This window comes from Dermacentor silvarum, chromosome 8, assembly GCF_013339745.2.
Source record: "Dermacentor silvarum isolate Dsil-2018 chromosome 8, BIME_Dsil_1.4, whole genome shotgun sequence".
Classification (NCBI taxonomy): domain Eukaryota; kingdom Metazoa; phylum Arthropoda; class Arachnida; order Ixodida; family Ixodidae; genus Dermacentor; species Dermacentor silvarum.
This window is the reverse complement of record NC_051161.1, coordinates 15,988,336-16,015,639: the sequence shown is the minus strand read 5'-3', so window position 1 is coordinate 16,015,639 and position 27,304 is coordinate 15,988,336. Positions and strand designations below refer to the sequence as shown.

Below are 27,304 nucleotides of genomic sequence, written 5' to 3'. Positions count from 1 at the left end.
GTTGGCGCAAAGCCGGGCCTGCGCTGCAGCTTCGTGTACGTCCCCGGCACGCGCGCAGCTCCTGCGACCTGTTTGGTCAGGCATTGTCCGCCCCGAGGAAGGGAAGACACGCGGCGTCCACTGGACACGACGCGGCGGCCAATCCGCCTAATAACGGGGAGAGTACACGTATACAGTCTCTGCGGCGCTCTGTTTGCCGGGCGAGCGCTTGGGCGGAGGCAGGGAAGCGGTTGCGCACACATATCGGCACTGGATGACGCTGCGGGCGGCCTAATAAGAGTCCCGGGCGAGCCCATAGCCTCGCCTTGCTTTCGTGGCGAACGGTGCGTGCGTTTGTGAGCGCGCGCGCCTGGCTGAAGGAAGGGTATACGCTTCCGTCGTGCACCCGGGAAAGCTCGAGCTGTCCGCCCTAAGGGCGGGTCAAACCCTGCGCTTGCAATATCGCATAGCCGGACCGGTCGAAGCGATCCTCCAGTGTTGACGCTGGAATCCCCCAGATTTCGGGCCGGTATGCGCGTGTATGTATATGTAAGAAACGCGACCGTTGCGTGCCCGTGTGCGTGCGTGCTTGCGCTTGCGTGTGTGTGTGTGTGTGCGATCACTGTCCGGTTCGGCTGTCGGGAGTTTCGGTAACGACAGTAGAGGCGGCCGGGTTCCGAAAGGCGAAGCCCCGGCAGGGTATAACCGCAGGTCGCTCCGCTGTATTAGCTGAACCCGCCTATGCCGTCGTCTCTTCCTCGCCTAATGCAAGCGACTGATCTTGGCGCAGTCCCTCTCGGGAAGCGACCTAGTAGCGCGCGTAATTACGGGCGTACGTAATTAAGGTAGCTCCTATCCGTATGGCGATTCGAAGGCTCCACGTGAAATTGCCCGCTTGCACGCGTCGTTCTTGCGCAGGTATTATAGATCCACGGAGCCTGCCGCAGGACTAGGGAGGTCGGCTCGTAGGCGCTGTTTCGAGCGCGTGTGGGGCACAGTGTACAGAGTTTGTCATAGGTAACGTGGCTATACAGCGCTAATGCTTGCTAGAGCCATACAAGCAACGTTCATTCAAGCGCCATTCAGACGTTCTACCCGAACGAATCATAATAAATCAATACGTCACCATACCAGTCATAATATAACACTCACAAGTCACACGCCATTTCCCATTGGAACATGCTATATATGCCCACTGGTGCTGTAAGGTGCTCATCTGTAAATGCATTTATTAACAGTATTCAGAATCTGGAATTCTAGTGGTAATAAAGTTACTAGTGTTATCTGTATTTGATATGCAGCTTTTTGAGGCTGCATATATACTTACCGTAAACGTTGCTTTTCTTGCTTGTACGACCGCTCCTTTAAGCCAAGTGTCTGTATTTATTGAGCATTTTCATTTTTCTGCGTGCTTATGTTCTTTGTTTGGATACAGTGGTTGCACTTTGTTCACATTTTTTATATTAATTTATTTGTTGCAAACTGTATTACATGTTGTACCTATATACTCCTGCATGGACCCGAGGAGGGCCTGCAGTATTGTAAAATAAATAAATATAAATAGAACAACACGATGCAGGGCCCAGGACACTGTATTGTGTGTGTTGTCATGTTTGGCACATAACGGTCCTGCTGCCTGAAAGCTATAGATGACGCTGGAAGGTCACCTTCTTTGAAGCTTTCCACCCGTTGGAAGTAATTAACAGCATTGCAAACATGTCCCTGCAGTGAAGTGATGAAGTTGAAATCGAATAGCGCCTCTGTGTGTCTTACTGCATATTTTTGTGTATACATATGTCGCGTTTTTCCTTCCTCTTTTTCTTCTTTTTACCTCCTGAATTTAATAGGAAGTCGATTATGCATATGTCTGACTAGCGGATTCGTTACTTTTGGAATGCCTGTATACTTTGGAGTGCGGTGCATATTGTTCGACGTGCAGTGACTTATTTCTGCGCTCGTTCTTTATATATATATATATATATATATATATGTGTGTGTGTGTGTGTGTGTGTGTGTGTGTGTGTGTGTGTGTGTGTGTGTGTGTGTGTGTGTGTGTGTGTGTGTGTGTGTGTGTGTGTGTGTGTGTGTGTGTGTGTGTGTGTGTGTGTGTGTTTCTCAGATTTAGCGTGGAAGCTTCGCGGGAACGCGCATGCATTGTCAGAAGCCCTTTCCTTGTAAATATTCCGCAGGGGTCCTCAATGTATCGTGAAGCACGTGGGGACGTGTATACGATGTCGAATCTTCTCGCTGTTTTAATATTACATAAGTGTAAATGTGCGCTGCATTCAATTTTATCCTGCCTTTCTGCCCCGCTTTGCAGCAACACGAAATGCGACCTAACCAGGGACGTTTGGCGACAATGTCGGAACGTGCGCGGCCGCTGTATCCAATACTTCTTCTCTATTTATTGCTCCTGTAACGACCGCTCGCGCTATGTGGGTATCTTTTGTCTTTAATCGAAACAAATGAAACTCCATGACTTATTTGGAGCAAGAACCTATGTAGCAAGTCGTCCTATCTTAACGGGATTTTGCGTGTAACGAAACGACGAAAGAAAGAAAGAAACCAGACAGGTGTTCTAACCATGATCCTGGCCGGAAAGAGCTCTGCTCGGTATACGTATTTTGAACGGTATACTAGCTGGGTAAAAGTCACACTCTGCGAGCGCAGTGTAAATTTCACCGCGTGCTGCGTGGTGCAAGAACCGAATCCTTTAAACCTGCTCAGGGTGCTCGGCGGCGTTTGCCCTCTCTTCCCTAATTATGATTTATAACTGTTCCCCGGACGGTGTTAGCCGCCTGTATTGGGAAAAGCAGTCGGGGCCGGCGGCTTATGCCTGGGGCCTCGATTGGCTTCGCTCGGGGCGAACCCAGCCCGAAGCCTTCTTTTCATTCAGCCGCCGGAGCCAGGACCCTGCGGAGGCGTCACCGGCGGCTCTCGGCGTGTGTAGTGGAGGTGCCCCGCGTGGGCTTATGTCGGCGGGGGCTTTCTTTCAAAGAGCTCGGATTTGGCGGCCACTTTAACGCGCGCGCGAGGCATTCTCGCCGCTTCGTCGAGGGGTTTCGCGCGATGAGGTCGCTGCGTCCCCAACTGCCGCTTGGGAATGCAGCCGTGGCGTGTCACTTGGTTGAGTTTCTTTTTTTATTATTATTAAACTTTGAGAGCGGTAAAAAAGAAAAGTAACGAAGTAAGGACTGTAACGGGTCGCTTGTTTATAAGCCGCTCCATTCGGCTTCTGAGCTGCTGGCACTGCGGCGCGTTGCCTGGCTTTCGGCTGCTGTTGCCGGGGCGAGGGCTTGTTGTATCAAAGTTTCCATGTTTGGCTACGTTGCGCGAAATTGGCTACCTTTTTGAACCTTGCAACTACATCAATCTGTTTGATAAATACTCGGTGTCTTATCCGCCCGGCGGCCAATGGTGGATTCAGTATCGACTGTACCGTAACAGTGACTCTAATAATATAGGTCGTGCGTAAAGTGTCATGTATTACACTGCAGCTGGGCGGTGAGGCGAGACCTTACGAGTTTAGAACGCCGTACTGTTCTGTTATACATATGTTTTGAAGTGGAGTACCCGGACTATTCCTTTTGTGTGTTCTGCAGCGAAAAAATAAAGCAAGTAATTAATAATAATAAACTAATAAATAAATAAAAAACATAACTACGATAATATACAGGGTGTTCGAGCGAACACTTTCAAAAATCCTTAAAGGTTGCCTGTGGCAGATAGCACAATTCTAGTTCATGAGCTGGTCTACTCGAAGAGGCGGACATTACTTGCACAAAAAGTGAGATGCATAATTGAATAATTAACAGAAATTCACTAATTAAGTTCTTAACTAATTGCCTGATGGCCCATATTGCAATTCACAAATTGTAGCCGTGGAGTTCGCAAAGCGGATCCACTTGGAACGAATTCTCGGGATGACACCAGTTTCGAGATATTAATTCCCGAACTTAGCGGATAAATGCATTGGCGTTCCAGTTATGTTGTTAACAAAACGTCGCTTTATGCATTGAAGCACAAAATTAACTGCAACGCCAATGCATTTCTCCGCAAAGTTCGGGAATTAATATCTCGAAACTGGTGTCATCCTGAGAATTCGTTCCAAGTGGACCCGCTTTGCGAACTCCACGGCTACAATTTGTAAATTGCATTATGGGCCATCAGGTAATTGGTTAAAAACTTAATTAGTAAATTTTTGTTAATTAGTCGATTATGCAGTTCAATATTTTGTGCAAGTAATGTCCGCCTCTTCGAGTAGACCAGCTCATTAACTAGAATTGGGCTATCTGCCACAGGCAACCTTAAATAAATTTTGAAAGTGTTCGCTGAAACACCCTGTATATAATAGTAATAAAGGTAATGATGCCGCAATGCAAAGCTCACAGATAAGGGTTTTTTTGTAAAGAGATTGCCACCTGAAAAAAATGTAACACTGTGCGTGACGACGTTTCCCAGTGTAGTAGCTGGGAGTCGTGGTCTCGGAGTCGGACGTCAAACTTAGGGTAGCTGGCCTACGCTACCGGGGCGTCACACGGAGGCTAACTGGGTCCACGCCGTAGTCCGAGCAGAGTTGACGAGGAGGGTTGCTTCTTTCGCGAAGAGTATACGAGGTCGAGAGGTAGGGTAAACGGAACAGGGGGTTTATTTACGTGGAATATGTCAATTTATTTACTGGACATGGGGATACACGTACTCGCCGGAGTACGGAGCACAGCACATTGTTCTCGTGACATGAGCTACAGGATGAAGCGATTCGTCACAGACAATCAGGAGATACTCCAAGTTCGCTGCCCCCGCTGGTCGCCTAACGGAACACCAGGTCCATCGCATCTCGAACGCCTTAAATTTGTTTCGCGGTCGTTCGCGTGCTTTAAACGACATCACCGCTTAGTGTTCGTTTTTAGCCGAAGTTCTATCAGTACGCCTATACTGGGACTAATTTCGAAGTATCTGCCCATAACTGTCGCCAGCAGCGCACGCTGGTTGAATCGTTAAAGCTCGTCGTTTTTGTTCCACTGTCTCTGGCTTACAAAGAAGTGGAATGTTCTCGTCTGACATTTCCATCGCTGTCTACTGCGAAGTTGTGCGCCGCATTTCGCTTGCTGCCGCTATTTCGAGTGCTGCAAAATCGCGAAGTCGTGGAACAACAGCAGAAACTCTAGAAAGTCGGAAACTATAGTCAAACTCATCGGGTTAGGTCACGCTACCACAGGTCCGCATGACACGAACCGTGTTTCGTAGGATAGTTAATCGAACTTGCTTTGCAGTTGTTGCTATGGGAACCGCAACTGTGTCATGTCGCTTTAAGGTGGACACGACGACTGTCCTGTAACTTTAGGTGTGGTGACTTTTTTGAAAGAAGGCTTCAAGTTGCGGCTCAATTAAGCTACTCCTTCTTTAGTGAATAGGTTATGATAACGGTGATGATGGCTTGCTAGAAATTCTGTCTTATACTGTCATTTTTTTTAGAATTCTTCCTAATCGTATTCACTGTTACATGTTAAACTACAGTTTTACATTACCACCTGCGGTGACGAGTCAGCGGTCAGAATACGTGAAAACCGAAAACAAGCTCCGGTTTTATATAACCTTATCAGACGAAGCAAGGTTGTTTTCTGCCTGCAAAGGCAGCTTGGTAAGCACAGCTGTGTCACCAAAAAGCTCTTCGGCATATCTTTAGAAATAGTGAGAAATTGCATATCCCCCCTTGGGATCAAATACACGCAATGCATTTAACTTAGCTAAAGTTCCTTGAACAATTTTACCAGAGAAGTTTACTGGCTATTTACGTCACTAAATATAGCTAAGAATCCAGAAACGCAAAGATGACGCTAACGTGACACAAAACTCGCTAACTTCAATTCGGCAACTTCATCGTTAATTTACCAACGTTGACCGTGACAAGATAGGAGTCATGAACACCGGACGCTCTCATGTTCTCTCTCCCTCAAAGTACTCTGACCGAGAAATCAATGCTGCTTAGCTTCGGTTATAGGCGAGCGCTGCCGTATTCAGAACTGACGCGGCCGATCGCCCAATGAATGGAACCGAATACTATAGGCATTCGTTTTCGATAACCCGACCTTTCGTACGGCTTAACTGTATCGCGGGTCCACGTTGCAGCAGTGCTTATTTTGGTAACCATCTCGTTTGGAGTGGAAGCTCGGGACGGGCGAATTTTAATTCCCCCGAAACGAGAGCCCCGGTGTCGCTCGTTAGAGAAATCGTCAGAGAGTCCGTGTAGTAACGGGGAGCGCGCAGCGACGCACGGTGATGCGCACTCTCGAGCCAAAATGGCGTCCACACGCGTGGCGTCGGAACCCGGCGTTGGTCGGGTGCCCTCATTAAATGCGCGGTCCGCTTTGGGTTGAGTTTCGCGTCGAGACTCGCTCGCTCCCAACTCCACTTTCTCTGTCTTTCTTTCTCCTGGGAGTCCAGGGTGTCCCCCGAGACCGGTATCCGGTTGCAGCGCCATGCCAAAGCGTCGCACATGAGTCATGTAATGAGGCGTCGCTTTACGCATTCCGCGCTGTCTCTCTCCCGTGCTGCTTGATGGCGGCCCGCCCGGTGATGCACCCGAGCCGCAGGATGAGGGGGAGCTCGGCGCTCTCAGGGCTTGACCGTGGCTGCGTTGCTTATTCAACTCTCCCCCACTCGCCGTGTTCGGCGCGAGTGCCGCTACCCTGCGCTGTTTTTCCGCTGATAGGGAAGAGCGACCGTATGGCGCATCTTCCGCGTCTCTCCCCGGCCGCTTCTATCCCCCCACCCCTAATGCACCTGCTTCTATACTGTAAGGTGTTTATTATACATTCATGTCGCGTCACTCGGCCGGGCTCCCAACCAGCGCTAAGCTGACACGCCGTCTGGTCTTCCGTCATCCTGGTATATACTGCTTGCCTTTCTATATTTATCGCGTCCCCCCCTCCTGCTCCTAACCCGACGACGGGGTTCTGTTTACCGCAAAGTGTGTTAGTGGCTCACAAACTCGCCGCCGCGCGATTCCCTTGCGGCCGAGGTGGACGAGCGCTTCCGGACGGTGTTTGCCCGAGTGTTGGTTTGGTCCGAATCATGACCATCTAATTTCGTATGCGCGAGCGTTAAGAGCAAATGAGCGCACCTGTAAATGCGATTAGTCCTGGCGGCGCCAGTGTTAGTTTTCTAGTAACATCGTGGGAGGGAGCGGGCCTCCATTTGATGTCCTACAGGGAACGTCGTGTTTGCGCAGTGACACTTGATGTTTATGTGCGCAGAGTTTGTGATCAGTTTTGGGAGCCGCACGAATAATGACTTTGCAAGGTTTCTCTAGCACGCAGTTCTGATGTTTTCTAGCTTAGGAGAGTGAGCAGCGCTGTCCATCGCTGTTCTTGGGAGCGTTCTAAAGCAACGAAAGTTCCACGGGCCTAATGCTCGGCTATATAGACGTCGGGTCCGCGGGCATGCGGATAGGCTTAACTTTTCACAAAGACTGTCATGTGCATGCATATATGTGTGTGTCGTTGTGGGGCTGCTGCAATTTTCACGCATACATTTATCTGTTTGTTTCTCCTTGTAGCTCCTATACGTTGAGCGTGTGCCTCATAGTCTTTGTCTATATAGACCGCTTCTTTGTTTACGAACAGAGCTCCCCAAAGACTTCCGATTAGGTGCTCTGCAACAACAAAACTTCCAATAGCCTATAACTAAAGTAAGAATTTTTGGTGAGTGAGTTTTACTGCTAAGTACAACTAGAAAGCTGCATACATGAGCTCGACACATGGGTCACTTTTCTTATATTTGAACGCATCAAAAACATGTGCCTATAGTGTCATCATCATCAGCCTATATTTACGTCCACTGCAGGACGAAGGCCTCTGCCTGCGGTCTCCAATTACCCCTAGTCTTGCGCTAGCTGATTCCAACTTGCGCCTGCAAATTTCCGGACTTCATCACCCCACCTAGTTTTCTGCCGTCCTCGACTGCCAATAGTATATTATGAGACCAAGTACATCCTTTTGCTGCCACTGCTGCCACAGCGCAGATAAAAGGGCCCGAAAATATAAGACCTATACGGTGTTTGGTCGTGAGAGCTTTGACGACCGAACACCGTAGATCTGAAGATCGTATACCTCGCACCGTGTTTTTTAAATCTTGTTCTTTTTCTTTCATTCTTTCTTTTCCCTTTTAACACCTTGGCTATAGTGTTAGCTGGCACACCTTATACGGTGTCCCGTGGCAACAGGGTGTCGATCGGCTGCTATATAATGACCGATGTACGGCATCGTGGTCCGAGCTTTACCGAGGGATTTTAGTAAAGATGTAAAGCCCTGGATGTTAAGTATTGTGCGTAGGAGTTGCGGGGGTCTTGACGCGAAATTCGTCAACGCACGGACGCGCTCATGGCCCCTGCGAATCAAAACGACGCTTGGTTTCTTCATATTAGTTTATAACTGCATTTGACCATGTGTGTGTCTCTCTTCGTGTAGGCGTGTGTTTTGTTTGTTCAGTTTCAATGCGTGTGTCATCCTTTATTCCTCGTGTTATATAGAAATACAAAGCCAGCTGACATCTGCGGTTCTCATCAGAGTCAGCATCTCATTCTCTCTCTCTTGCGGCGCAATTACTCGGCTGTTTGTACAGACGTGTGTAAAAATACGCTGCTGTTTTTCTTTTTTCTTTTCGGTCTCTTACACAAACGCAGTCTCGCCCTGATGCCCAGCGCTCTACAGCGCCGTGCTTCGTGCCAGCCCGCGACCCTTGCGTGCCGCGGGCGAATGTTCGGGACGCTTTCTCCGCTTTCTGTTCTCGCTTTTGCGTGTTATGTTTCGAGTTGTATATAATGTCCTCTTGTTTCTCTGTCGTATCGCGCTCGACAGTAATAATGGCGACACGCCGACTGCGACAAAGCCTCATCATTATCAGCCGGCGTATCTCCTTCGCATTGTCGCCGCTTTGTTTCTTCGCGTACGTTCTCGTACACGAAGCTTGGCGCCCGTTATACGGGGGGGCACGCTCATTAGGCGGTCTCCTCGCGGCTTCATTTTGCCCGCGTCTCCCTCTCCGATTTCGTATCCCTTGTTAGCTTTTGATTCTGGTCCCCGTTTCTTTCTTTCTTTCTTTCTTTTTTTAATCATTGTCGTCTTTGATCCTTGCGAGTGCGTGTACCGTATTGTCAGGCGTTGATGACTCAACTTCGGACACGTTCTCGTAGCAGTAAATGTTCGCGGAAAACAAAGGAGAGAAAATGCGCGCGTCATAAATTAGCGCTTTCTGCCTTCTAAGTTTTGTTGGTCCTTGCCCGCCGGGGTTCCTTTGTACAGGTGCAAAAGTAGGTCTGCTTATCGTCTCTTGTCGAATCTAGTCATTGCGGAGCTGTGAAAATACGTGTTTATTATGTAATCAGCGACATTATGTAATCAGTGACATCAGTGACATTATGTAATCAGTGATAGGTATTCAGTGACAGTCGATCTGCGGATAAATGATCTGTTGTTCTGATACAAAATAAAGCAGGCGGCAGCGTGCCATCGATTTGCAATGTGACCAGCGACTACGGCGCGAATATCGCCCAGGTCTCTCCAACTTTTGAATTTGCCATTTGTTATATATGTAGTTTGTTTCTGTTACGATTGTATAAAAAAATCTAGATTTGATCTTGATGTTATGTATCTAGCCTCGCGACGGTTCTTATACGGGCTTCTTTTCATATCAAGAATTATTCGCGGCGTTTAATATAACCGACATCAGCATCAATGCAGTACTCGATTCCCCGCCAACCCTCACTCAGGATTCCATCCCGGTTCCGACGTGTGAGCTTGTCGCGCTGTGTTCTTTGCATCGTTGTGCTGCCGTCGGCGTCGTCGTGCTGTTATCGTTGTCCTTGTATTGCGGGCAAGCATAAATACTGTTATAGATTGTGACCGGGCCAACCGTGCAAGACGCAGCGCCGCCAGCAAAGCGGGGGGGGGGGGGGGGGGGGAGGCAAAGAGAGCTGCGTTTCAAAAGAAAGCAAATCCAGAGCGAATGCTGGCCGAGATATACGCCCTGGAATTCACTTTTGCTCGCCCGTATTTCCATCAAAAAAAGTTAAAAACCTGTCAACTGCGGAGTCGTTCGAACTTGCGCGAGTCGGCGCAACAGCTTTCAATTCCACGTGCGGTGCAGCGCTTGCATGCTTATAATATACGCTCGGTATCCTGGTTCTTCGCTCGTCGTTATCCTCCACTTTTGTGCGCTCGCGTTGGCATTGACAGGCGACCGTGATGAGAGCACAAAAACAAGAAAAACAAAAATGGAAAACGTGGTCATGTGCGGCCTTCTTTCTTTCCAGCGGCCACACCGCTGCGTTCGAACGACCGCTCGTCCATCTTCATCTCTTCCCGAAACGTGAAAGGGAGGCGGGCTCGCGGGAAAGATGTTACCCCGGGCCCACCACCGGCACCAGCGGTGCTGCACTCTCCCTGATATGCATGCCGAGCAGGGGCCGGTCGTCGCATCGACGCCTTCCTTTTGCACGTCGCTTGGTTTCCGTTCTTTCTTTTCGGAGTCTCACGCACTGCTCGAAGCCGAACGAGAGTGGGCGGGAACCGAAGGCGTCTTAACGCGTGTGATTCCGAGTCAGCTTGTGACTCTCGATTTTTTGCCCTGCGTGTATTTGTTGCTTCTCCTTTTTAAGCCTGGCATACCTAGGAATTCTAGGTCGTTTCTGTTGAAGCGTTGGCTATATATGACGTTCTATATTGGTATCCGCTCGCTACAAGAGGTAGGCCGCATCGGCATCCGCGTGGATGGCGCTCACGATATCGCTCCGCCTCCGAGGTGAGAGCGGCTCGCGATATTGCCCGATCATTTACGGCGTTGAAAAACTTGAAAAACCAAGTCGTGCCTCACCGGAGATGTCGTCAGGTCACGTATCGGGAGGCGGATCTGTACGCAGCTCGTACACCGATGTGGATGCCGACTCGATGCTTGACATGTTGACTCCACTTTCGGATTGATCTTTAAGCTGATCCCTAGCTGGGCCCGAAAAATGTGGAGATAGCGCGTTTTAATCCCTACTTGCGGCTTGGGTCCTAGCGAAACCCCAGCAAACTTTGTTACTCTTGGGAACGCAAGGCGCTTGGGTCCCTCGATCTAAAGCTCTCATTCTCTGGAGGTTCTGACCTACAGGGGTGGCGCATATATATAGAAGCACCTCTAAAATTACCGTGACAGCTTTTGTTGCGGTAGAACCTTGCCGAATCTTGTCTGCAGGTGCTCCGAAACTTCTGCACGGAAGTCTTCTTCGAGCCAAACTTGACGCCTGAACCAGCATAAGAGATTTAACGGGCGCGATTGAACGTAGATGGATTATTTTGTTGCTCGAGGGCCGAATATACGCATTTCGGGCGACCTCATTTGTCATTGCGTGACACGTACATATATTGATAGACTATACCTGCATGCCCGAAGCAGTTCGCTGAGAAGGCTAGCATTAGCCTGTTCACGATGAGGATGTGCACGTGCGGCGTGTGTGTATATACTATATATTGTTGTGCTTGTAAATGCCGTCGTATGCGACTGTATATGGCGTGTCGCGGTTGCCTTCTTCGTGGAGCGGCGCCACTCGGGATGCTTGTTAGATCGCTGTTACTCCCCTCGCTCTTCGGAACTGAAGCCCCTCCATTGGTGGCGCATTGATGGAGGGACTTTATTAATGCGTAAGCATTATATTCGGAACGTCGCCTGTGGCGCCGGGAGACCAGTCTTTTTTTTTTTTTTTTTTTCTTCGCGCGTATATACGAAACCCGCGCCCAAGTGACGGCCTTTTCGTTTCTTGCCAGCTGGTTCTGCCCATCCGGCCCCGTGTTATTACGCGTCGTTCGACCGCCGACGAGACGCCGCGCACTTTTGGAGCGCGCCCGAGGCATTGCACGTCCTGGTTGTTCAGTGTAAAACGGGCGAGACCAGTGCGCGCCCAGATAGCGTCGGGACAGTCGCACGGTCGTAAAACCGTGTCGCCGTTGCACTTCTTGCTTGTCTCGTTTCTGTTTTCGTGCTTCCGTTGGTTCTAAGTTACGTGATTTAGTAGGGGGGTGAGGCCTTGTCTTCGTTGACGCCGCTGGAGCGGGCGTGCGCAGAGCGACCTTCAGCGTGAGGTGTGTCCGTGGCTTTAGGCTTTGAAGGCGCGCGCATTGGCAAAACACCACCACTGCGCCCTTCGCGTGCTCCTGCGTCCGACATATCAGGCCTAACGTGACGTCTGTATTGTATAACACTTTCAGACAAGTGGCTTTTGTATAGTTTTATTATGCTTATGATATGACCACCCCTTCTCTTTAAGCGACGCTTTGTTTTGACCCTTACCTCCACTTTGCGTGGGTGGCTTCTTGGCCGAGTACGTAAACTGGGCCGATCCCTGAGACACGTGTAATCGAAGATGAAGGTGCCTTGGTGGGCCGGTTCTGATACCAGTGCGCGATACGTCTTATCGAAAGGGCTCGTAACGCGAGCCGATAGCGGCAGCGGTCTTTCACAGCACCCACACCCCTCTTAGCATATACAGCTTAGCTCACCAAGAAGTGCCGCCAGCAGCCATTCTTCTATAAATTCTTCTATCAGCTTTTTAATAGAAATTTAAAACTTGATCCTACCTTTTATTTGCCCCCCCCCCCCCCCCTCCCCGGACAAGCTATCAGCTACCTGCTTTGCCCTATACATCACACGAGTTAACGTATCCAAGCTCTCGTTCCTACCCAGAACAATGACTGAGTAGAATATGCCTGATTCACAAGTATTCATAGATTGTGAATCAGCTGACTCTTTCCCGCGACAGCTGGAAGCGCTTTTTACTTAAGTGTTGTATAAGGCTGTTGTATCATATTTCGTGCACGTATGTTGTATGTTACTGTTTATTTTTGTATCGTTTCCCACTCTTTGTAACAGGCCGACATGCTTACAATATTGTAAATAAAACACATATCAGCAGACCTACCGGGGAGCTGCGGTTTATTTTGACAATCACCCTGCATGCTATGATTCCCGCGGTCTTTCTTTTTCTTCTTTTGTATTGTTTCCTTTCAGGAAATGCGAGCTCGCAATAGATGGCGCTTCTGTAATCGATGTCGCGTGCATGGATGGGACGTCGTTATTTATATATATATTGTTTTGTCTGCTCGCAGGTCACTTGTGAACAGCTCATCATCGACGGGACTCGGCGTGTGAACTGTCTATTTTTATCCACTCGACTTGGTTCTACTTCGGCTTTTTCTCGCAGTGACCTAATCTGGTGAGTTGCGCGCTTTTATCAGTGTATAGAGGAGTTGTCGCGCTATTTTTTGTAATAATAAAGTTTGTAACACCCACGTTTTGTAATACAAAGCCTGGAACACGAACCGCACTGTAGCGCGTGTTTTTATTTAATAATTAATTAATTATACCTCAAATGTCCCAGAGATGGGGTATTACATGAGGCATGGCCTGAGTTAAAAAAAAAAAAAAGAAAAAAAAAAACAGGGATTCGAGAGCAGCCTTGAAGTGATGTGCGTCGGAGTGGTGCGTGACGTCGGCAGACAGACCGTTCCAGTCCCTTGCGGTTTTCACAAAAAATGATCGTAGATGGGAGGATACACTGCTTTTCTGTGGTTAATGCGGCTTAACTGACATACATGAACAAATATGACCAACTCAAAAACAAATGTACCCTGCTCCACAAAAACGGGACGCTGGGCTGCTGCAGGCTACAGCTTGTGTCGGCCAATCAGGAACGCGATCCTGACGCGGGAACCCACATGATCTTGGATGCATTTGACATCGGCCACGTTGCGTGTCCGTACGCGTCTGAGATTGGTCTCGAGTCTGGAGCAGCGTGTTTCTGTGGGATTAACACGATAGATTAAAGCCGACAGATCACATACTTGCCCAACGTAATAAAAAAGACGCTTATATATATATATATATATATATATATATATATATATATATATATATATATATAATTTTTAGAGCTCGCACGTTGCGAGCACCGCATGCGGGCGACATTTATGACGGTCATTGCGGCGGGAGCCTGGAGTTCGATATATTGAATGGCAAGTTTGTTAAACACATTTTTTAAAAGGAAATATTACTGAAAACACTTCCGCATGCTAGGTATACAACATAATTCACTGTGACGTTCAAGTCTGTTATAATCGTATTTATTGTATACAGAGGGGAGGAGCGAAGCTGGGAGTAGAGTGAAGACTTGAAAGGTTCCTTGCTTTTGCTATAAGAACGAAATAAGTAGAATTCCAACGACAGAATCAATTCAGCCGAGGGACTGGTATATACTGCACCGGCTGTGGAATGTCACTCTGTTCCCACCGCTTTTCGCGACAAGAGTACGCCGATCGAGTATCGAGATATTGACCGGCGACATTATTGCTCGTCCCTCTCTCCCATTAAGCGCTGCTTGGTGAGTCCATCCACGTATCGCGCGCCGCAATGCGAAGGCAAGCGTGAGCGTAGACGTCGCTGGCGGGGTGTCGCCGGAAGCCAAGCGGTGTGTGTGTGTGTGTGTGCGTGTGTGCATATATATATTACTAGCTAGCACACAGTCGTCGTGCCGTACCTACGCGCCACGTCCGAGCATCGGCGCATGCTGTGCTATATATTAATGGAGCTAATTACGTTCCGCGGGCCCGAATTGCGCCCGACGCCGTCGTCCTTGATTGATGGTGCGCCGCGGCCGGCGCGGCGCGCGTTCTGCTGCGTGCGCGTTATTGTGTGTCCGCGTGCGCGAGCGTTTAGCGGCCGAGGCGTTTAATTAATCCGTCCACTACATGTATTGCGCGATGACCGCGCACTGCTATCGACAGTGTGTACGGACCGACGCGTTTGATGCGCTGCCGTGCGATGTGCCGCCATGCGATGCCGTTTCGGGCCGATACGAACATTGCGAATGCAGTTCGACCCTCAGAGACGGTTCTGTCTTCTATAAAGTCCATATATTCTGTATTTTGCCGAACAATCTCTCTGAAAAGGACGCTTATATACCTCTAAGTAGACAAACACAAACAAGCAATATGGACTATATATATATACGACAAGGGTGGTAACTGGGTAACTTCCTTCTCGTTTATGCAATCGGGATATATGCCCCCGAATATGTTCACATAAGACGGATGGTTTAACAGACAAGTGACGTTGAGTGCAACGTTTTTGGTTTTTATATTTCGAAAATTCAATGTAATTTTTTTAAGTTTCACACGAAAATGTTTTTTTTTTTTTTTTGCATTAAACATGTTTGCGTTGATTAATTTTGGGATCGTATCTTTAATGCTAAACATGTCCTCTTGCCAAGGAAACACTCGCTATAGTCTGCCAGAGCGATCGCTTGTCGTTTTCGTTGACGGTGAACTTTGTATACTGCATATAGGTGTGTATATGTAGCCGCGGTCACCGTTGTGTGACATTATCGCGTGTTCTGTTCGATGTATCCCCCCCCCCCCCATTTTCGCCCGTCGCCCATTTAATCGAAATGTCCCCAGTGGACGACGTGCATGCGAAATTAAACAGCTGTCAGCCTCATTAACATGCTTCGCGCAGCGTCTTCTGTGATTTGTGGCGTATCGCTGCTCCATTTCTATTTGTTTCCGAGGACACGCCCGGGCCCGACGTGGCAGATCTATTAAATCTATCTCGGTCGCGCGGTGTTTACTAATTGAAAGGATTGGTTTCGAAAAACGGCGTGTTCCGACCGTGCGTGTACACCGTTTTATCGAAGAAATATTGGTGCACTTTCGGCCACTGAAGCCTGTATTTTGAGTAGTAGTTGACTGCTTTATCGCAAAATTAATGAGACACGTCGCACTTCGAGCGCGCCGAAGGTATACAGCGGCGTTGCTGGTGCTATGGACAGGCTCACTAGAAAGGACATATTCTGGGCGGCTAGTGAATGTTTGTATGGTATGCACAATTGGCTGACTGAACAAAAGAGAATAACAACAATAATAAATTTTCCAGTGTGCGTATATTATAGCTTGCAGAGCCACACACATCTTATGTAGCTAGCTTGGAAGTCAGACAGAACGAGTCATTTGTCTCTTCAGTTTTTATTTCATTTCTAATAATAATCATAGCGCTCGCTCCCGCCGCGCAGCCAAACGTACCACAATCTGGAGCTTTATTCACGCTTGCTTTAATCGCAGGTAGCCGACGGCACTATCAGCGCCGCGTAACAGCCATCGTTGGAAACATTGCACATGCGCAGCATGTGCTTTGCGAAATACTCTTTCCACCGCGCGCATCACGTCATCGATACGCTTGTTCGTCGTCTGCTAGCCGCATTTTTTGTTCGCTGAGCTGATACCTTCTGCATTTCAAGGTCCATCTGGATTGAAGATTGGCGCGTGAAGGAAAAAAGTGAGTGTAAGAGGGATAATTATTAAACTTTTTATTCAAGAAAATTGCACTTTTGCCATTCAAGTTAAACAAGACCATGAGAACAAATATAAAAACATGAGCAAATCTAATAGCGAGTCATGTGACCACTTACAGCAACGACTACAGCTATTCTGGACGGTAACGAGTCGTAAAGTGATCGAACATATTCCCGATCGGCTTTCAGCCTTTCCCACTCGTTGCTGACTTGCGCCCACAACTGGTCCGAAGTCGCGGAATAAAGGGGCTTCCTTGCCAAAGAAGCTTTCAGACGGCCCCACACGTTTTCTATCACATTCAGGTCCGCTCCTTTCGGAGGCCATTCCAGTAGCTGCATGTGCTGCTCCGCCTGGAACTCCTTGACAGCCCGCGCCGTGTGTATCGGTGACCGGTCCTGTTGGAACAGGTAATCACCGTCTGGGAATAAACTGCTCGCATATGGCAACAGCACATTGTTCAAAATGTTGCAGTATTGTTCCGACGATAAGTGTCCACGTATACGTTGCAGGGGCCCTAAACCATATCTTGAAACAGCACCCCACACGTTCACACTCGATCTCCCACTGGCAGAAACAGCTTGCACGTTGTCCGGGTCGTTCCTGCGTGGCATTGTGACGTTAACTAAAACAATTGCTTTTCAAAGCAGGAAGTTTGCCTCACCGTGTGCCTGGTAGTCTCCAAACACGCAATCTTTGGTCTTGTCGCGTCGAAAACGTCGACTCATCCGAAAAGATGACGCGACCCCACTCTTCTGATGTCCATGCTTCGTGCAGCTCAGCGAACTGCCGTCGTGCGTCCTTGTTTGCCGCCGTTAGTAGTGGCTTCTGCGCTGCGACGCGACTGCGAAGGCCCGCAGTACGCAGGCGACGTCGAACAGTGGTGTCCGAAACGTCCAAATCCAAGTCCTCGCGTATTGCTGGGGCTGGCAAGAAAGGGTTACGAACAGCAGCTGCAACTATGAGGGCGTCTTCATCGTCTGTGGTAGCTTTAGGGCGGGGCGCGCGGGGTGCATCCTGAATGCGACCTTCATACTTGTAGGCTTGAATTATCCTGTTCACAGTCTTCAGGGGCCTATTAACTAAAGCGCCAATATACCGCTGGGAATAACCTTTCAGGGAAAGATCGACAATTGAGCGCCGTTCATCATCGGGAACCCTAGCCATAATACGATCTGGCGACAGAATGAACGGCTGCGAAAGATGTTTGGCATGCACAACAACTTTGAAGGGAACGAATAGACACGCCCCCATAGATATACAAGTTTTTTTGTCTTGTTCTGTTCAAGCACAGATGTTTAAAGAAATCTTAAAATGCAGGATGCATGGGCTTAGAAAACAAAAATGCGGCTAGCAGACGACGAACAAGGGCATGCATGACGTCATGCGCGCGGTGGAACAATTATTTCGCGGAAGGCGTGATGCGCATGCGCAATGTTTCCAGTGATGACCGTAACGGGGCGCTGACAGTGCCGTCGGCCACGCGCTCGCGTGTTCACCCTAACAGTGCTCACCGCTGTACGTACGTGCTTCGGAGCATGACGCGACACGCACTACCGGCGAGCGTACGCGGCTCTCTGTCCATTGGTGCGTTTACAACTCATAGCGTGTTCCCTGCATTCAACCCACGCTCATTTCTTCGCCAGCCTCCTCCATATACCTTATTGGCACTTACGCAACGTACTCTCCTCCGGTAAGGACAGTCTCCTTACGCACGCCCGGCTGTTGGTGAACCGCTGGGGGGCGCCTCTGTCCTCATGCAGGTTTTCGTTTTCGTGAGGGCCCGCAGCTAATTAGTAGGGCCGACCAGTAGCGAACGCGTTTTACATGTTCTTCGAATTGTAGTTAGTTGCTCTCTGGACTGTAAACAAACAACAAAATGATTAACTGTGACCCGGTGAGTTTTGGTCGCACACTTGAGCTAACAGTATAAGCTTCCGGATTGGCTGCGTAACAGAAACACAAGGCCGAAAACGCCCACTTGACACCGCTGGCATCCCCTTGACACAGAATTCAATTTTGCGTAAAGGCATCGTTTACCCGTTGATAATGCTTTCAACGCGTATTTTATCCTTTCGTCTTTTGATCGCTCGGTTAAAGCGCCGGCATCGATCCCGCTGAATGACAGTTCCATCAAACGTTTGTCTCCAGCGCAACCCATGTCTGTGGCCTCGCCAGCGTGGCGAGGCCACGTGCATTTTGTACATGGAGCTATAGACGCTCCCTCCTCGTATGCTGCCGCCGTTAGAGGTCTTCTTTTGTTCAACGTCTCGAGCCCTGCGCGCTCATCGCAAGCTCACTTCTCTCATACCCATTCCACTATAGGCACGAGAGACGACGTCGCCTCACTCTATGCGGGCGTCCCTTGCTCTAAACTCGTACTGCATTTCGGTTCACTCACTTCGCCGGCTCCTTTCGAGGGGCTGCTCGCCGTCTCTCTCGAAGGGAACGGCCCAGCGCCATGCCGCGGCTGCTTCCCTGCTGCCGTCCCCCTCATTTCATCCCTCTTTTTTTACCCGTCCTCTCGTCGGGAATGTACGTTCGTGCTTACCGGGGCGCATGCGAGCACATATTTCTGAGGCTCTCTCACCGGATGGCGCCCCAGTTGTCATCGGCAATCGCTCGCTCGCTCACTCGGCTGGGTCCCGTTCGTGGCGCGCGGTGTGTATAGTCCATACGCGGGCACGCGACGTCGATCTGCGGAAGCACCCGCGTCGTTCCCGCTCCCGTCATCGTTTCTCTGCTTTTTCTTCCATCCTTCGCATTGGGCCGTTTTCCTCGCGAAAGATGGCTCGCCATTTATTTCTTAAAACCCTCCACCCCACTTGAGCACGCTGCCAAACTCTCTCCCTTTCCTTACCGCAGTAAAGCCGTAGATCTCTCTCTCTCTCTTTTTCCGTGTGGTTCCCGTGCTGCGGCATATATGGACGCCGTTCGGATTCGATCCCTGACGTCGCTATATACGTGTGTGGAGAGGAGGACCGTGCCTCCATATATCCCCGGGGCGCCAGAATGTGTCCCGTATTTTGGGTTTCTTCGCTTCTACGCTTAGCTGTCGCGGCCGCGCCGGCTTTGGCCCGGACCTGAAGGCTTTTCTCCCCCTTTCAGAGTGCCGTTTTGGAAACGATGTATATGAGAGAGCGAGCGCTGTACGCTCCCCCCCCCCCCCCCTTCCCGCCGACTCTTTTTTATCATTTTTTATTTTTTGTAATACTTCACTCGGTCTCGGCTCTCCCCTTGATGCAGTCAGTATCGCACGCACACAGCACGCACGCATTCACTGCAGGCGGTCTCAGTCACGGCCCGCTTTTGTTGATATCGCCCCTTTTCCCGGAACTGCAGCAGCCCTTTTCGAGACAACCATTGTCCTGCGCGTTGTTTCTCTTTCGCTGGCTTCGTTGTCATTGGCGTCGTCATCGTCGTCGGTGTTTGGTCACTGCTTGCCCTTTGCCCTCTCTTTCTTGGCTGGAGTTCTGGAGCTTTGTCGCACGTTGAAGGATTTATCTACCGGGCGTTCAAAAATTAAGCTTCCCGGAATTTTTCAAAATCGCCTGTGGCAGGTAGCATAATTGTTATCGTTGAGCTGGGTTATTCGAAGAGGCGGACATTAGTAGCTCGAGAAATCGAAACAAATCTTCAAATAATATTTTTAAAATCACTAATTACCTTTTTTAGTTAATTACATTACGACGCATGTTGCCATTTACGAATTGTAGCCGGTGAGTTTGCTAGACGCATCCACTCGAAATTAATTTCCAGGATGACACCAATTTCGAGATATTATTTCCCAAAGTGTGGGACGAAATACATGGGCATTCCAGTTACTTTGGGCTTCAATGTATAATACAGCATTTTGGTAAAAAACAAAAAGTAAGTGGAACAACAGCGCATTTTTACGGCAAGTTTGATGGCGCATATCTCCAAACTGGCGTCATTCTATAAGTTCATTCCAAGTGGATGCGCCTATCAGATGGGTCCGAGTACATGCTCACACCAGCTCCTCCATGCATGTGGACTGAGTCCATTTCTCTAGTTTGTTTCGACACAAACGTCTTTTGGTTGCCTAAACACGCAGAGACAGGTTTAACGTCACCTTGCGGTTCTTTACTTTCACTTTTCACCCTGTATAGAGGCGCCATCTGGTGTCATTTGAAAGTGCCCTGCACATTCATGTCTCGTCGTCGGTGACGATGCAGCGTACGTCTGACACACAAGTATCATTTTTTTTTTTTTTACGAAACCGGTGGCAACAGAATGGTTAAATGCTGACTATATTTAGTGGCGTCTGCATCTAAATATATATTCTGGAACCAGAATTTATTAGCTCGTCATTGCTGGTTTAATTTTGACAGGGATGAAAGGCGATGTCCATGATGATGGAAACCATGTTTGAGGAGGCCGCACTGGAAAATACGGGTGGTAATTGAAGTGCGTCCTTTAAAGGGTTTTTGCTGGCGATAGCGATGACATTTTCAAATTGCGAAAAAAAAACCTGGATTTTTTTATCTACAGACGAATAAATTAAAGGGATAACTGGTTTCTCATCCGCGCTTGATAGTTGTATCGTGGCTATTCGCGGATATTGGAAGAAATGAATTGGCAGCCCTCAGCCGTTAATCTTGCTATCAACTCATTTACTGCGCCAGCCGCAAGTTCTCACAGTGGGCACGTCCGTAGTGCGAAAGATGTTGGTTGGATTCGTATGATTGTGACGCTCCTCTGACTCAAAAACCTTTCAACGAAAATTTGGAAACAAAAAAGAATGGACGATCATACTGTCGCCCTAGTTGTCAAATATAAATAGGCGATCCTTGGCCAGTGGCTCTGGCTGTACCCTTAACTTGAGAATGAACAGAAAACCCGCCAGAAAGACGAGTACAGGACGACCGCTCGCCCTGACCATTTGTTTCGTTGTATACGCGTCTGTATCGTTCGTTTCCTGTTAATTCACAAGTATATGTGGTATATATGTACCAACTCGCCCAGAAATTAACCCTACTGCACAGTTAACAATTTACTAAATCGAAAAAAAGAAAAACATGAGCATGTACCAACTAGATTTGAAAAAATATGGAGGGCACTTGGGTTTCGCCTCTTTCCCTACAATGGGAAAAATAAGTGCTTTTCGTACGTTACGGCAGATGTTCTTTTTCTGAAAGAACTACTGCACTCAATATTTAATGTTATACATAAACAGAAAGCAAAATGAATGCACCTTTCACGCATAAAAGTTTTATTTAACGAGATGTATGTCATAAAAATATATAAATTGGTAAAATCAAGATTGTGCGATAAAATTGATCAAAGTTTGTAAAGACACGCTTGGTATTTATTAAAAAAATACGTTACGAAAATTATGAGATATACAAAATGTATTGCCGTCTATTAGGCACTATCTCCGAACAATCAAAATTTTTAATTGGACAGGTATTTCGCTAGAAAAATTTAACTGCAAGCACTACAGTTTGGGCGCGCACCGGGCTGTGGCCGCCGATGTTCCGGGCTGGTTTGCGTCGTCGTCGCTTTCAGACTCAAATTGCGACGAAAATTCAGCATCCTCTAACTCGCTGCTATTCGATGTATCGAAAAGGTCAGCCGCAGAGGCAGTGGAATCGCGATGTCTGCGATCTCCCGAAACGCGCGCCGTTTTCGGAGCCGGACATTTTCGCGTTCTGCTTTGACGATTGCGAAACTTCGGAGCGCGTTTAAAGATCACCGCTTAGCGGGAAAAAAGCTAACTGCTTAGAAAACTAACATATAGTTCTCCTCCTTCACGTCCTATAGCGCCGTATGTCCGTGAGCGGTGCGGAAGGTCTCGAAAGCGGCGCTTTCACCATCGATAGAGGGCTAACCATGCCCAATGGGCGCGGTACGGAGAGAGGATCACGATAGCATTCAAAGATCCCTGACTACTTTTCACGCTTCCCGGCAACTGAAGCTTAGGTAACCGTAATGTTTACCGCGAAAAGCTGGCGGCGAATGCTATGCACGAAGGTGAGCTTTCTGGTAGAAACGCGGCCTCTTGCGTGGGCCGAACTTCTGTTATTGTTTCGCACCTTTAATATTTCAGTCTGATATCATTTAACTTAACAGGCATGCGCTGTCGGTGTTTTGTTTCATTACGTTTGTTTGTGGGCTGGCATTCGCAAAATGCCGAGGAATAACTTTGTAAAGAATGTAAGACAAGGTATGATCAACTTTAGTCATAGAAGAACTATCGAATATTTTTCGCTCACGGGACGTCTATGCGCCGGCTACGATGCCGACACCGGGTTTTCTGCAAGTAGGGGCTCTAACGCTTTCGCGTTAAAGAGCAACCTCTAACCCGACCGTGGCGGACGCATTTACATGGAGCCGAAATGCAAAAACGCCCGTGTTCTTGCGTTGTAGTGCACGTTAAAGAACCACAGGTGGTCAGAATTAATCCGGAGCCCTCCACTACGGCGTACCTCATAATCAGAACTAGTTTTGGCACGTAAAACCCCGGAAAGAAGAAGAAGAAGAAGAAGAAGAAGAAGAAGAAGAAGAAGAAAGAGCAACCTCTGCTGCGGCTAACAGGTTTCCCTCATCTGCACTCGTCTGCATAGAGAGGTCGTCCCCTGTATCCCCCGTCGCAGGAGTTTGCAGACTGCGCGTTGCGACGCGACGTGCATGCTCCGCCACGCTCTGTTTGTGCGCTCCTTCGCATTTGGTGCGTCTCGTGTATGTGTGTGCTCATGCTTGCTCGCAGTACGAAACGCGAAGCCGTGCGACGCGCGGGGTGCTAGCTGCGCCGTCGCCCTCCCGCTCCTTCATGCTGCCTGGATCGAGAGGCTTAGGAAAAGGTTTGGGGCGAGCGCGCGGTTTTCATCCGTGGCTGAGCAGTTGCGTGCAGTGTGTACTTGCATATAGCGTCTGCATGATGGTCGGAAATGTTTGTTGGGTTGAAAGCGAAGTACTGGAACCCGCTTTTTTTTATCCTATGATCTGTTATAAATTTGTTTGTCTGTTATAAATATCTTTATGTTATAATATGTTTATGTTCCGTTATAAATAGTCTTATGAAAAATAAATCTTATTTTTAAAAGGAAAAATACGATAATGAAGACAATCATAATAGCGATGACGATGCGCAACGGAGAGTTCACTCCACATCGCCTGTCTGCACTGTGCAATGTTCCATGCAATATGTAGTATTTGCAGCTGGTGCAAGAGTCCGCCGCGTACTAATGTTAATGGCAGGTCCAAAGTTGCAGCGCGATTCGAGTTCAATCCGCAGTGCGAACCATACATGCGTAAACCGATGCATATATTGTACAGCCTCACTTATTGCAGACACTGGTCTAACTGTGTCTATAATATATCTAAAAAGTATATGTTCGCCTTTCGGCGCAGGTGGTGTGGGGGGTCACCGAGTCACCTTCTGCAGCTGTGCTTGAGGCTCGAAGATCGTGTGCCAACTGATTGATTAAGTGACGCAAGGGCCGATTATGCGCCCTCGCATAATCGAATGACTCCATCTTCACGATAGTTTCTGTCAAATCTTGAGAGCCCTTTCTTGCTTGACGCCACGAACTCCATGGATGACACCTCACAAGCGCTGTTCGCGGGAAGCACCTCTCCTGGCGGGATTCATTATGCGCTAGGGCGCATGTCAGTCGATCGAGTTGAGGGCGTGCCAGCAGAATGTCTCCTCCGTCTGGTGCAACTACTTTCCGCGGTTGTATCGTTATATATGCAAGGAACATATTACGGGTGTGTTTTCGGCGTGGTGGTTCTGACGTCAGCGGATCGATTTCGCCGGCACGCGATATCCACGACGTTGCCACGGCGGCCGCATTTCGATGGGGCGAAATGCGAAAACACCCGTGTACTTAGATTTAGGTGCACGTTAAAGAACCCCAGGTGGTCCAAATTTCCGGAGTCCCCCACTACGGCGTGCCTCATAATCATAACTGGTTTTGGCACGTAAAACCCCATAATTTAATTTGATATCCACGACGTTATATTTCGTTGTCATAATGAATACCGTGCGCATCGGTCCATTTTAACCAATGTCAGTTGCTTTTTGGCTGGAATTGCAACTCGTTTATCCCACAGCTCTCACTGTAAGCGCGCAGACGTGGACGTAAAGACGCCGGAAATGCCTACCACGTGTACTCACGAGCAAGAAGGCACACGCAATACAGACTCACCGACAGGAACTGCATTTATTGGTAACTAAGACGCCTTAACTGAAATTGAAGAACGCACTGGAGAGTTCAAAATGTCGAGTTTGGAGTGAAGTTCTCAATTTCAATTGGCATGCCTAGGTAGCGAAGAACATCGGTTTTATCGCGAAATCCTTCCTTCGTGTATCTTGAGCTCACGGTCTGACGGACGTGGTGGTGTCGCTTAAAAAATCTGCCGCTGCACGGAATAGACGGACGCCGCAGTGGCTGTACTCCCGTGCGTGCGTGTATATTTATGCGAGCTGCGGTCTTCGCTGGCGAGGACTGTGTAGCCTACGCTCAGCCGCCCACCCTCTCTGTGCTCCTGCCGTTCCTGCCCTTGTGCTGTTGTAGCGCCCCATAGCTGGCCGGTTCGCCGCGTGGCGCTGACGGCCGAACTGTACTTCCTCTGCGGCTGCGACGGCGGCGTCGTTTTCTCTCCCCGTCGGTCGTTCCGGCGCTCGGATAACGACCCCGTGCTCGGCCTCCTTGCGAGTGTGTGTGTGTGTACGCACACATCGCGCGGGGCCCCCGCCTCGGCGCCAGCGGCGTTCCGCTGCGCTGGCCGCGCAAATCGCCGCCGCTTTGTCATGGGGTCCCCAGTCGTCGGTGGCGGCGAGAGCGGCTCCGAGTCGGCCGTATATACTATACACTGCAGCTCTAGGGTTCCCCGAGCGCGAGTCTTTATCCGCGTGGCTCTCTGTTTTTATTTATTTATTTGTTCCTTGCGGGGCGTTTATACTTGCATTTTTCATCTCGGTAAGAACGCTTCTGTGCTTGTTTCTGCGCCTCTTGATTTCGTTATTTTCTCTCGAGGCGCGTACACCAACGGACATTCGCTTTTTGGGTTTCTTGGTTTCTCCGGAGCCCCCGCCCTCCGTCCACCTGGTTATAGTCATTACGCGCCTCTGACGCTCGTGTAATTCATACTTCCTCGTTTCAGTCGCCTCATCTTTCTGCATTTCGCTCTCGTCGCAACCGATGCGCGCCATAATGTCCGGCTTCCTCCCCCGCCGCGGTTCCCTCTCACTTTGCTCGTATTCTTCGTGGCTTTAGTATGTACTGGGACGGCGAGCGTAGTAAATCGCCACACGAGATCGTAAAAATAAAAAAAATAATAATAAAAGAGAGAAAAGGGGGGCGGGGGGGGGGGGGCGGAGAAAAGGAAAGTAAAACGGACAACGCGTGTAAACGAAGGGTGGACGCGGGGTTTTTTTTTTTTTTTTTTCTTATCTTTCTACCCATCCCCCCTCCTCCCTTTCACTTCTTTTTAGAGTGCAATGAGTTCCACTCTGCTGATGGTTGAAGGAAAAAAGAACGAAAAAGAACGAATGTTGCGTGGTCCTTGAAAATCGGCGTAGCGCTGAGGAAAGCGACGCACACTCGCTCACTTTGGCGTTTGAGGCGCGCGCAGTCACGTGGGCGGATTTTGGCTGGTTGAGGGGGGCGGGAGGCATCACTTGTATAGCTATACGCACATCGCGCATGGCGCTGCCGCCACCACACATTCCACGCACGTGCGCACCCATCCTCTCGTTCCCGTGTGAGAACGGCGAAAGATTTGCGAAAACGGGTGCGTTTTCATCTCTCTGCTCGCTTAATATACGCAAACTGGCACCAGTTTGTAAAAGCTCTTTCCTAGAGTATGTGCAAGCGCAGTGCGAAGACCTCCGGGATGACGGAGGCTCTCGCGCGGCTGACGCCTGCGCGCGCGCGTTCTCTCTCGCTGGCAGTGTCCCTCGCGGCGTCACCCGCCGCCGCTGCCGTCGCGCATCATTACCACCGCCAACGAGCTTCATTATGCGCCGCGGCTACCGCCGGCTACCGGCATGAAGCTGTCTCTGGCTGATATAGTCTGCTCTCGTCCGCGTGGCAGTTACGCTTGGGCTCCCCGCTATTTCCCTCTTTCCTCGCTGCCTCTCGATTTCTCCCCCTCTGCGCCTTTCTTTAAAGAGAGCGGTGTTGAGTCCCGAAGTTTGATCTCCGCGGCAGGCGAATTATTCACAAAGCGTTTGAGAGCGGTTTGGACTTATTTTTAAGAGCCGACATCCGGGCGTACCCGACCAAAGTTTTACATTGCAGCGATTACCAGCGCGCCGCGCCGTGGCAGTCTTGAAAAGCTTTCCCGAGCGGTGGATTCTGCTATCTTTGTTTTGTGCTACGCTAGGACAGGTTTCGGTAGTGGTCTTTGGGAGGGACGACAGTGCACTTGAGGCTGGCTACATACACATATACATGCAATAAAGCGCGGACGGCGCTGAGGGGAATTTCCTTGCGCAGCTTGATGCGGATGACCATTTCAGACGCTGCCACATGGACCTGGCTGCATATAAATCGATTTTTATTTATTTATCTATTTATTTATTTATCTATTTATCTATTTATTTATTTATTATTTTTTTTGCGACGCGCGTTAACTGTCGGAGCTGCTGGCCACGACACTTAACGTTACAAGCCACTGAATCATCCGAAAGCTGTACGCTGCAGCTTTGCCCATAAGCAGCGTCGTATACTAAGCATCTGAGCGAGACTCAGGTTCTCTCTTGTGGCCGATGATCCAGCGTGCTCGATAGTCCTCTTGCATGGACGACTTTCTGCACCGTCTCCAGGCACCACTGTGTTTCTGATGGCTGCATTTGCCGTGTTATATGAGGTGCAAAGCACCTTATGCGCCCGGGCTGTCGGCGTCTCCTGTCGTATATGTAGTCATGGTAAGCAAGCGGCTCGTGCTCGCGCTCGGCACGCGCTCGTGCCACTGCT

The 27,304-nt window shown here is 49.2% G+C and overlaps 1 protein-coding gene across 6 annotated transcripts in view; it reads left to right on the top strand.

Annotated features, from left to right (window-relative positions):
* The window catches only part of LOC119460676 (plexin-A4-like), a 356,289-nt gene that overhangs the window by 131,352 nt on the left and 197,633 nt on the right, over window positions 1-27,304 (top strand). For all 6 annotated transcript variants that reach the window (XM_049672066.1, XM_037721722.2, XM_049672065.1 and 3 more), the window contains one exon: window positions 13,122-13,228. The gene's annotated coding sequence lies outside the window, so the exon portion shown is untranslated. The remainder of the gene's footprint in view (window positions 1-13,121; window positions 13,229-27,304) is intronic.